Genomic DNA, 12,740 nt, shown 5'->3' with positions numbered 1-12,740 from the left:
AGATGTGATTTGTGACTGAAACAGCCCTACAAGCAAAAATTCCAGAAGTGAAGACTAAGCTTTCCTTTAACTGGGGATGGAGGTGTGGTGTAGTGCAAACATGGCTTTCTATGTCCATCTTTTCTTTTTACCTTTTTGCTGGAGCCATTCCCTCTGCTTTCATAGATATTTCCCCAAATCCAGTGGGAACATGAGCACATGAAGGCAGATTTCAAACCCACAAGATTATATGTGAGCAGGAGATGTTAGAGCTATAGTGTTTACTCTGTAGTGCTTACTCCAAAATATTGGTGGAAGAGAGCTGACACAAAACATTAAGCACTGTTTTTCTTTAGGGATGAGAGTCAGGACAAAACAGCAACAATTAAGTATCTACCTCATTTCAGAGTTACAGTGATCAAAATGTTGCAGTGGTTCACCTCTCAGGATCAATTCCTAAATTTGGCATAATGCTTTTGTTCCAGTAATTGCTGATATGGCTGAAGTCAGTAGTGCTGGAATGGGCTGGTATCTTCAATCTTTCTCCTAATTTCTGTTCCAGGGAGTCTGTATTTCTATAGGGAGGGAAAGTAAAGGCATTATTTGGAAGCAAGTCTGGATCATCCTGGGCGAGGTCCATCACTTTAACCTTTTGATCTGTGGAGGGAAAAACCTGTCCTTTTACTTTAGATCTATTTGGTGTTTGTGAAGACATATGGAGTGAGAACACTGGAAACCACATGCCCATATTTATCTGAAGGTTGAGGATTACCTTCCTGACAGGTGAGAAAGAAGTTGTCTCAAATCTCATTCAAATGTTTCCTTTGTTTCAGTAAGTCTTGGAAGAACGACAAAGTATAGCAAACATGTAATTTTGACATGAAAAACAGTCCAAAAGAACCTGAAATGAAACCACAAATTCCTTTCAGCCAGGCACAGAGACTGAGTGTGACTCTTTTGCAAATTATCATTTCTCATATGTTGAAATTCCAGAGATTGGTCTCTCTCCTTGTTTTTCTCTTTTTAATAGAAAAATGGATCATTGCTCCCCCATCTCATTAACTCTGCTAGTCTCTAAGGGTATTAAGTCTCTCTTCCTAGTAATTTAAAGCAACCTTCTTACATTAACTTAAACATACCACTATCAACATTTTGAGGGTCTCGCATCCAGGTATCAAGCTGAGGTGTCATTAAAGAGCAGGACCTCAAGGAGAAGTTCTTCATGTTCTGTCAAACTTTCTGACTTTGACCTTAACAGTGCAAAAATGACCTGAGGGACTGCATGAATCAATGTGATCTAGCAACTCTGTTCTTGTTCCAGGTTCACCTCTTAACTGCTCTCTGATGTTGGTCAACGAGGTGTTTTATTTCCATGTCTCTTGTTTGCACCTCTCAAGATAATCAGCTCTGGTGCAAAGCCTGCCTATACCATGCCCTGCATCCTCTGCCCAGAGATTTGTCCATGTCAACCAAAGCTGGGGTCGGAGAGAGATCGCCCAGCATCTGTAGCAAGCAGGGCATGAGGCTGGACCATGCCTTTTCTGGGCTGAAAGCAGAACAGGAAGATATGAATGCAACAGGGTATGACCTAATGATTCCCTTACTGATCCACAAATGGTAGTAATAAAAATTATGGGGTTGCTGTAGGATGCAGCACAAATGTCTATGTAAAAAAGAGATCATGTGGGGTTTGTTATCTCTCACTGAAACTGACAGATACTTCTTGCTAGGAAAGAAGTGTACCACTGAAATACCTATAAAATGATCATTTGCACCATCTCACCAGTCATTTTGCAAGTTCTAATGTTAAATATTAATATATTTCGGAGAGTGTCAGCTGCCAGCATATGTTTCATTAGTTTATAGGCTGTCACATTATTACACTCAACACTAGAAAGTGATGGCATTCTGAGACCCATGGAAAGCTGCTGCTACTTTGTCATCCTGTCCTTCCCCACAGAAGGTCCTTTTCCATTACATTGTACCATTTGAACTTGGGAGCAGTGTTTTACCTTGCTCTGGGTTTACTTAAGGCAGACATTGGTGTGATGGGCATGACAGATTCTGCTCACAACTGTGATGTCACCACTTCACTTCTGTTTTCAACTTCTCTGGCATCACCCTTTTGGATATACTGGGAAAAGATAAACCAAATCCAACCACAAAGTTCTTGTGTAAGCAAAATAAGATGCTGGGTTAAACTGTCTTCTAGAGCTGACTGAAAGCTTTGAAAAAGGGGCAAGCTGCTTGTTAGAGGAGGTTGGAAATGGTGCGAGGAGGAATTTGCAGAACGAGACTGCACATCTGTGAGCTTTGTGCAGGCTCTGGAGGGAGGGAAGGAGGGAGGTCTCCTCTTTTATTATCTGATGAACATCAACCCCTTTGGTCAGACTGCTAGGCGCCTCCTGGAGCTTAACCTCAGATTAGCATCTGCTTCATTTCAGTGTCTGTCTGATAGTGATATCAATAAACATCATCATCTTACAGTAAAAACTGATAATTAAATCTGTGCCTGCTGACTCACTATCTATTGTACCCTAGGGAATAATTACAGATAGTGAAGATTTAATAGATAAAGATATGTATTTTGTGTATCACTGAGTAATGAGTATGAAGCTCTTGTAAGCACAATTAACTGCATATAATGTGTGTCTATAGATCATATGAAATACAGCCAGAGGCAGGCTGAATATCCTTGTGCTGGTGTAGACCTGCTGTCAGTGGGCAATTCCTGTTAACCAGATTTGGACCTGTTACACCAGGATGGTACCTTAAGGTCTGATCCATCTCCTTCCTGCTTTGCAAAGATCCATGGTAACTAAAAGTGAACACCCTGTCCCGTTGCACGTACATTTGCAATGAAGGGCTCTTGCTCTCTCTCGTAGGGCAAATCTACCATCAGGCTTTAGTTGGATAGACCTGCTCTTGAGCTACAAAAATCAAATTTTCATGCTTTTCCTCTAGCCTGCCCCATGGTGTCTGGTAAACAGTCTCTTGAAGTGGTGTAGCTGCACCTCCCACCAGTGACAAGGAGTAAGAAACATCCTGAAGGAAAGTGTGAGGCATGAAATGCTGTGAGCAAGGCGAGGGCTGACCAGCACTTTCTAGGGTTACATGTGAGGCCCTGCTAAAAGCCAAGCATGGTTCAGCTGGGAGACTCCTGGCTGGCAGAAACAGCTCTCCAAGGGCCTCGTGCACAGCAGTGCTGAGCATCCTGCTGAGCATCCTGCTGGAAGCAGGGCTCAGCCCCCAGGAGAGTGACGGGCCATGCTGCTGTCACCCTCCATCCGTCACTCGCCGTCTCCTACGGCCAGTGCCAGCCTGAACTGAGGAAGAGCAGGAGCTGGAGAGGGCTCAGCCCCCAGCCTGAACACCAGCCAAGGTGTTCAGCTCTGTGTTCAGCACCTTCAGCAGTGCTGCAGGCAGGCTCAAGGTCTTAAGCTAAGGGGTTTTGGTTGGCCTATTGAGAAGAAAGAACAGGAAAAAGAAAGAGAAAGGCAACTGATTCCAACTCGGTGTATTCTGTGATTCCATGATTTTGTTTCTCTAAACAGACATATTTGTACCTTCAGAAAAAGTCACTCTCAAGAAATGAAAATTTGAAGAGTGAATTGGAAGGAGAATAAAACAATGTAACTCTGCCATAAGCAAGAGAAAATGAAACCTCTGTCTTGTGTTTCAAACCAAGTTTTTTCCTGCTGGTTTGGAGAAAAAAAAAAAAAAAAGAGCAGGCAATGTAAAACTGTTTGCATAGGCACTAATTTAGCAAGGACTTTTTAGCAGTAAAAGAGTAAAAACCAGTTAAAATATTTCAACAGTGTGCACATTTATCTTCAGTCTATCTGTTCAAAAGCAGTTGGTGTAATGCATCTAAGGTAATTTCTTCTGGAGATGGACCAAGGCACACAGAGTAATTTTTCTTTGACTGGGGCACCATGTCGTCAAACCCACATGAGGATTTGGCTCACTTCTGAAATAGTGTCTGCAGGGTATCTGGGGTGCTGCTTCCAGCTGATGTACTAGGGAACACAGAACCTTTACCTCTGAGTTTGGGATCTGCTCTTCAGAACAGGTCACAGAGTCATTCAGAACTGAAACTCTCCCTGGAATCTTCCAGGATTTAATCTGAAGGTCTGAATTTAGTGCAGCTTGAGTTGTTTACGAACAAGGATATTTAAATAGCTTTTCTAGACATTCCTAGATTGCAATACATTAAAAGTTTATTTAGATTTAATTAAAAAGCCCAAACACTGACAACCCCTTCACCCCAAAACCTCGCAGTACTACATTACACTGACTGTCAGAAGATTAAAGCAGAGGGAGGTGAAATAGCACAGTGCTCTTTATGTGAGAACACATAAAATAGGGATCTAGGGACCCATATTTAAGGAATCTTTAGAGAGCAGAGATAAGCTGTTACTACTTTAGCCGATCTCTTTCTTTAAAACATGCACCTTTATTACAGATTAACATATATCATCATATCATGAAGCCAAAATCCTGTTAATATCAGAAGGAATTTGGCCCTTGATGGCTATCAATTCAGTTGTTGAAATAATTTGTATTTAAAAAAATTCTGTATCTCTTTGTGTGTATTTAATGTAGAGATGCAATCAGAGATCAGTGACTTGCACCAGTATTTTATGCAGTGCTTCAAACTGATGCTAATTGGGCAGTGGAATGAGGGACTGAGGAAGGAGAGTAGGACACATTCAAAGTTTTTGCTGTCAGGAAAAAGCCTCCTTTGCCAAGGTTTAGGCTAAAAGCTTTTGCTTTCACTTTTCCCACGTGGATGGTCCCTGTGGTTCAGCCATGTGCATTAACCCACTTAGCAGTCCCAAGGTGTCTGCTTGATGAAAGAAGGGAGAAACTTGTACCCTCTCCACAGAGGACAGGAGGGGCACTTGAGCTTTGTTTGGCTTAAGTTCTTTATCACACTATTTTGCATTAGGGAAAGAAACTTTGTGTTTATTGGTAGGTGAGAGTCGCAAAAGCTTTGGGGAGACTGTGGGTGGTCTCAGAGGGTCCGAATTCCAAATCGTGCCTTACTGCAGGTTCATCCCACACTGAGGTCCTGGGCCACTTGGAGGCAACCAAGAATTCATCCAGTGTTTTGAGAACATGGAGGCTCCTTCAGAGCTGGCTGTCAGGGACATCCTCACCTATAATCTGGGGTTAGGGCACCAGGGGACACAAGACCCCATCCTACCCTATTTGCTGAATTTGATGCTTCGACAAGGGTCTGCCCTTTCTCTGGGTCCTGCAAACTGCTGCTGAGTTCTGCTACAGAGCTGCTTTGCAGCCCAGAGAGGGGCAGCTTCTGGTAAGCGGCCATGCTTGGAGAAACCTGCTAGGAAAGGTGGTCTGTGGCATGGTGGAACACCATGGGACCAGGTGGGCTTGAAGCAGCTGGGCAGCATACCCAGCGTTGTAGCATCCATCCTCTTCCTGGCAGGGGCACCGAGCCATGCAGGCAGGCATGGAGCTGGCCAGTGCAGTGGGGCAAGAGAATCCCAAGGAGCTGGGATTAATTGGGTAACTTGTGCAAGTCATTTTGAATATAAGAAGAGATGTAAAATGTTACTGGTTGCTGTTTTCTATACTATGCAATAATAAAGGAGCTTCAGGTAAAAGGGACTGTTATTGCTAAAATTCAAAAAGTAAAATTCTGGGTTATCCAGTGCTGTCTTGGAAAAATTATATAATTGCCCAACAAAAGCGAGATCAAAATTAATGGAGCAGGGCTTATATTAATGGAGCAGAGCCATTTCATAGCCTTTGCTCTCTGAGCCATTCTGAAGTTCCTGGAAGTACACAGATCATCCAGAAGCCTTTCTACATCACTAAATATATTTTAGATGTGTTTCTTAGAAGAATAATAGCTCAATGTGTAATATTATTTGCCATATTTATAGAGAAAGACTTCCACCCAAATCCTTAAGTGTTTCACTGATCTTAATTAATCCTGGTTGGAGAGAAACATTATTTGTATTTTGGAACAGGGCAACTGAGGCATTTGGAGAGTGAGCAATGTTTTGAGTGCAGAAAGGCTCTTGCATCCACCAACCTGCTCTTCTTTGTGGCTGCATTTACTAAAGCTGGGCAGATTCTGACACCTGGGGCTTGGTAGCACCCTCGTGGAGGATGCCAGCATCAGCCCTCCTCTGTTCTTCTCTCCTTGTCCTCAGTGTCCTCCACCTAAAGCTAAAATGCCAAACACTTTCAAACTTCCTGGTTCACTTTTTCATTGCTTTCAGTATTTTCTGGTTGCGTAGGAGCTTCCAAAAATTGACACAGTGGAAAAAAGTAATGCACGATACCAGGATTTTTGTCTAAACTGGGATAAATTCCCAGGTCCCAGGTCACCTGCTTGCCTTGGCCAAACGTGTCACCATCACTCAATGACACCTGCACCTATTGCTACTGCTGGCACCTCGTTTCCAAGCAATGGAAACCTCGATGCACAGGAGAGAAAGGAGCTGTGACAGCCTCCCCCAGGTCCCTGCATGAATCACCAGGACAACACAATCCTGGACAGTGCCAGGGGATGTGTGCCAGAGAGCATGAGCAAAGTCAGAGTTCAGCAGCAGCTCCCCGAATCTGAGTGGAGCCCACCTGGTCTCTGACTCTTTTCAACTTCTCAAAGCGTACAAAGGAGCTGACTGGGGCAGGATCACAGCCATGGAACTGGTGGGCAAGGGAATGGTGCAGGCTCAATGCCAGCAGGTGGGTTTCCATGTGGGGAATCAGAAGGAAAATAATTTGTAAACCACTGTTATTGAGATGATGTCTATTTGTTTTCTAGTCCCTGGTGACAGCTTGAGCATGAGAAACTTTGTGCCAAGACAACAGATGGATGGATCATCATAAAAGCTCGGGCAACTTAGGTGAACTCCCCACTGGCTTTACACTACACACTGTTTTGTGCTTTATTTTCACTTTTACTTTTCCCAGTTCCTGGTATTGACAACTATCATGTCAAAATGCACAAGTGCAAGTTGCAACCCAGGGAGCTTACATTTCCTTTGGAGCTCTAAAATAAGGTATTATTAAAAGCTCAACCTGTACTTCTGCCTGACAGTGCCACTAAACAAAGATCTGAACTAATTTGTATGTACTTAAAAATGTGTTTGGTGTTTCTCCTAAAGCTCATATCAAACCTTTTTGGGGACATGTTGGGAAAATTTGACAATAATGACTATATATTAGAGAAAATGCATATGCATTTAAGGAATAGAAACAAGAACTATTGTTTTAGTATGGCAGGCATGAAGGTAAAGAGATAAAGAACTGATTTAATTTCTGTACAGAAATGTGTAACTGGAGGAAAAAAAGGGGGATTTGGAGAGTTTGATTTAGAAAGAGGTTCTTTTTCCTGCAGGAAAAGTTGAAGATTTGTGCTGGGCTCTGTGTGGCAGCCAAAGAACTTTTTCAGGAAAGCAGGAGCCCACTGAGCTGCAACCTGGATAATCAGAAGTTAACTGTAACTCTGATAAAACAAGTGTTAAATTGCCAAGGGGTTCAGTGTCTCTGGTTTTCAGAGTATCTTGCAGGAAGATCAGGAACGAGGCTCTAAACTCCATTGGAAGCTTGTCATGTAGTTTTTATTTGTAAGATAATCGTGTGCTGGTGTCTGGTTATAGGCATTTGTACTCAGGGTTAACATCTCCTTTCATTTTATTGTCCAGCCCTTTTAGATGAGAGGTTTTACATGGATTAAATTAGGATATAACAGCTGTTTAGTCTTCTGTTCAAAATAAGTGCATTTAAAGAAAAGAAGCTGTAGCATTTAAATGAAGGGCAGTAAGGAGTGCATACCCAGAGGGGCTTCCACTTCAGATAAGTGTGGAGGCAAGAGCTGTAGCAAGCTAACACAGAGAGCTGGTTTCTCATGTGTTAGTTTTGCTCACCACTCAGTATAATCAGGAATCCAGGAACTGTTCAACCTGACCCAGAAGAATAAAAGTTCTTTTGAAGCATGTAGAAAGAAGAATGCTGATAGCTTTTCAAGATTTATTATACATGCTGTAATATAAAGGGAAAAGATTACTCCAGTTTGCATTTAGCACATAACAGTAAAAACGAATGTTATTATTTGCCATCTTTCAAAACATATACATTCAGTAATGACATATAGGCCTGGATGACTGGGTTAATCTTTACACCTGGATTTATGAACCTGTTAACAAGCTTTCTTATTCTGTCTAAAGGAGGGGGCTATAAACACTGTAATTTAATCATAAAGCTTTTGACCTTAGCACTGTCCATGGGATTCCTTGTTGCTTGCCAAGGGTGTATAGGAGTGTGCTTGAAAGTCAGTATTGTAAAAATATGCTTGCTATGAATTAATATTTGAGTGAATTTTGGCAGCTACTTTATGTCTGTTTTTTTCTGTTCTCTGGTACAAAAATTTATCTGGAATATCTGAGAGGAGTTACATTCAAACTCTAAGTGCAGAAGCATTCAGTGAAACAGAAATACATATAAGCTACACAGTTATTTTTGCTCTCTCAGCCAAGGGCTGGAAGCAGTCCCAAACATGGCCAATAACAGCTGAGCAAACCTCAGTCTGGAACATGAAGTATTTCTTTGCACTCTGACTTGGTAGATAATTATAAATTTACTCATTTAAGTAATTGGTTAATTAAACAGTTGCATAGATGTTTGCAGAATGGTGTTTGCAACTAGAGTTTCACAGAACAAAATAATTATTTTGTCAGTTGTAGAAAACAAAATACATTTGAGAAAATTACAATTGGTCTCAGATATTCTGCAGATGGAAAGAGACTTACATCATGGGATGTACTACTTGTTGAGAATCAGTTTTCCCAGCTCCAGTTGTGGAAGAAAGAGAAAACTTAAACTGATCAAAAATTACACAGAGCTGTAACTGTGAGGTTTAAACTTCAAGTAGATGGAAGTTCAGAAATGAAAAAGCCATTTCCACATGACTGAATTGAGATAATGACTAAGGATGAGATCCCTTTGACACAACCTTGGTCCAAGCAAGGAATTGCTTGGAGGGGTTGAAAGAGCCAAATTTGGGGAGTGCATAGGGAGAAGGAGAAAACAAAAGGGTAAAGTTAACTAAACTGTTTCAGACTGTAGCAAAACCTCTGGATGTCAAGGAGATGTGCTGTGAAAGCTTGGGTCATACACTCTTCTGCCAGATGTTTCTATTGTCTCCTGTTTCAAGAGATTTAAAAAGGAAAATTTGGAAATATTATGTTAGCTAACACTGCTGACCAAGATTTGTGGAGCTTTTTTTTTGTAAAAAATTTGGTGAACTTTACAAGTAAACTTTGAAGTGGATTTTACTGACCTGTTTGATTTCCAGATGAGTTCAAAGATTGGCCATCAGGGACAGACTGTGACTACACCACCAAAGCAGCAAACACTGCCTCTTTTTTGTCTTGGAGGGGTAAGATATTCATGTTTGGAGCAGAGGGCTAAGATTACTCTGTGTTCATCTCCTTCAGGACACCACTGTACCCGAGCCCTTGCAATATCAGAGTATTTATCTTTGAGAAGGTCTGACAGAGCAGGATAGTGCTACTATTCTCATTTTACAGGTGGTGGAATCAGGAAGAGAATGTACTGTGGCAGAAGCATGTTTGAGGCAGGAATGTGAGCCTCAGTATCTCACAGTTTGCCCACATGTTCCAGAAAATAAGTAATTTGGCAGCTCATACTAATATGCTCGTTTAAAATGTGTTTTCCAAAAGAAATGAACATTATTTATTTTCATTGCTTTCCAGGTGTGTGAGTAGTTTGGACAGCTTTATGGACTGATCCTTCTCCAGCCCTGTGATACTCTTCCATGAAACTATGTCACCTTGTCCACACTTACGTCGTTCTCTTCTACCACCTCTTATTGTCTCTCTGCCATTTTTATCTGCACTGAAAATGTTGGCTACATTTATTGTTCTACTAATTACTCCACTTGGAAAAATTTAATTGTGAGCCTTTCCTTGAGTATCTTGGCTCACATGCTTTTCACTTGAGTCCTCACAAAATTACAGGGCTCCTTTCTTCTCAGTCACGTGCTCCAGCTGCTTTTTACTCTCACCTCTCAGTGGTTTGTGGTCCTTCCCCTCCAGTTCTTCCCTCTGCTCACTGGGGATGCTTTCTCTTTGTATTTGTGAGATATAACAACACAGCTCCAGCAAGCCATGACTGGTGATAGTCCCCGTGTTTATTTGAGTTGCTGTCATGTTTAGTCTCCATCAAGGCAGAGTGAGTGGCTGCATCACTGCCTCTCACTTACAAGCTTGTGTTAAATGTCATTTTCAGCATGTGTTATAAAACACCACATGGTGAAGATAATCCATTTTGTTAGTTCTGAAACTTGAAACCCCTGTCACCAGACACCAGAAGGAACCCCACATAGGTTGTATAAATGACTTTGTTATAGCCAGGCTAGATGTTGAACCCACAGATTTGTGCCATTGTTAACTGCTTAAGCAGAAGTGCCTGGCAGGAAAATTCACCCTGACAGCACAGCATAACTTGGTTTATTATGAGGTTAAGTGGTAACAGCATCCAGTTTTGTCCAGAAAACACACACAGCTCTTCACCCTCCTGCATGTTAAAAGGCACTCCTGCTGCAGGCAGCTGGTCATTGACAAAAGCCATATTGACTGATGTCCTAATGCATTATTGACCCTGGACAGGGTCATCCCTGGGCACAGCTCAGATACTGGGTGTGGCAATAGTAAGGAAGGGGCAGTTAGGAAGCTTTTGTTGGAGTCAAGATCAAGCTGAAGTGGACAGCTCGTAGTGATGGTGCTTGTCCAAAGAATCAGATAGTCATGAGAGTATATAAAAGGTAGCTGTGGAGTTCCTGTGTCTTCACTGGCTCCTGAGTGAAGGGGACATAGACAACAGTCAGCTAAATTAGAGCAGGGAAGCTGGAGTGTGGCACATTCGTTTCTTTGTTGCTCTCTGTACAGAGTAAATAACTCTTTACACCAAGTTCAGGAAAATAAAAATCTTTACTTTTGCTCCATGATTTCTCTAATGCTGAGTGATTTCAAGGTGTCAGAGTAGCCTGCTCAACTCAGTGGGACACTTTGGTTTCACTCTTCAACCTTCTGACATCTCTCCTGGTTTAGACATTCCTCAGTATTAAGAGGACCCTCTCCATAAAGATGAAAGGACTGGCAGCACAAAACATCTCTTGGGGTATGGCATTGCCCTCTGCCAGGTAAGAAGTACCTTGACAGGATATCAGGAACCAGCCTGAAGCTTATGAGTCCTCTATGCCTGAGACAAAAGGCTGCCTGTGCACCTCACATGTGGGACAGGTAAGGTGTGTGTTCATCCAAGCACGCTGCATTTTAGAAAACCACGCCTGTGACTCGCATGGCATCAGTCAGGGAAAGGGCTCCCGACAGGAGGGACAGCTGATGGAGACCTGCTTTGCTGACCTGTCCATTTTTGGGGAGGAACTGGAATGCTGTGCGGGTTTAATGTTGCGCTGTCTCCGTGTCGGGCTGGCCCAGCAGAGGGGGCTTTTACACAGAGCAGAGGCAGCCTGGCGTGTGCAGCTCCCAACCCGCAGGTGCGAGTGCTCCTGCAGCAGGGAACAGCGGTCTGGCTAGAATCCACCCACAGTTATCTATATCTATATACATGAAAACACAGCCCTGGGTTTGTTGCATTAAATTTGCCACGCAGGAGACATTTCCCGTTTTTATTTGTGCCTGGACCAGTCACTTGGCGCAGCATTGTCATGTCTGTTACCAAATATTCCCATTGTCACTCTGCCTTTCCAGTCATAGGATGTTTTGAAAATTGCTATAAAATATTCTCACACTGATAAAAAGTAGGAGCAGTGATATGATCTTGGAAAAAGTAATTATATAAAACCTCAAAATGTTTTAGAATTACATTTATGCAGCACCTAGAATTGGCCCTTTATAACAAAGCAAATCTCTATCTGTGGCTCTGACATGTTTTGTTTGATTGTTCAGTTAGATTCCTACACATGGAAAATTGAAAGCCCATGAAATAAAAATTGATCATTTGTGCAAGCAGGGCCTCAGTGAATAAGCAAATCTTATGGCCTCATTTTTGACCACTAAGCCCCACTCCTTGCTATTGAAAATCCATGTAAATTCTGCCACCATCACTGGGCAAGGATGACAACTGGAAAAAAAACAGTTGATTTTTAGAGTTATAGTTTTTCTATAATTTGCTGTATATGACAGAAATATTGATTATGCTTTTAATACAATTTTGCCTAGTAGCTTCCTGAGGACTTCTTTTGGCCTTTTTCTGCAAGTTAAGTACACTTTCTTGCTCATATATAATCCTCTGAAATAAAACCCATCTGTTCCTGTTTAGAAAGTGAACTCTTACAGCTTTACTACTGACCATACAACTTGGTAATTGTGAGTTTTATGTTTCTTAGCAAATACTTTGTACAGCTCTAGCTTGGAAAAAATAATTGAGGAAAACCCATCGAGGGTTGCAATAAAAATCATAGCTGAACAGGGTTGAAAAGGAATCCAGTATCTTGCCTGATTCTTTCTGCTCCAGGATAAGAACAACTACCTTTATAGAAATATTTTATTCCATTATCATATTGTATCCTCCTAATACATTCTTCAATACTTCCAGTGATAGAAGCACCACACCACAGCCTTGCCTGCAGTACACACTGCAGTACTTGTCTCCTCTTCCTACTACCCTACGTCTCACCTTGAGACAGTGTGAGCTGTAAATCCTTCACTCAGTCTGTGGATGCTTTGAAATAT

This window comes from Taeniopygia guttata, chromosome 4 (assembly GCF_048771995.1).
Source record: "Taeniopygia guttata chromosome 4, bTaeGut7.mat, whole genome shotgun sequence".
Taxonomy (NCBI): domain Eukaryota; kingdom Metazoa; phylum Chordata; class Aves; order Passeriformes; family Estrildidae; genus Taeniopygia; species Taeniopygia guttata.
Note: the sequence above shows the minus strand (reverse complement) of the source record.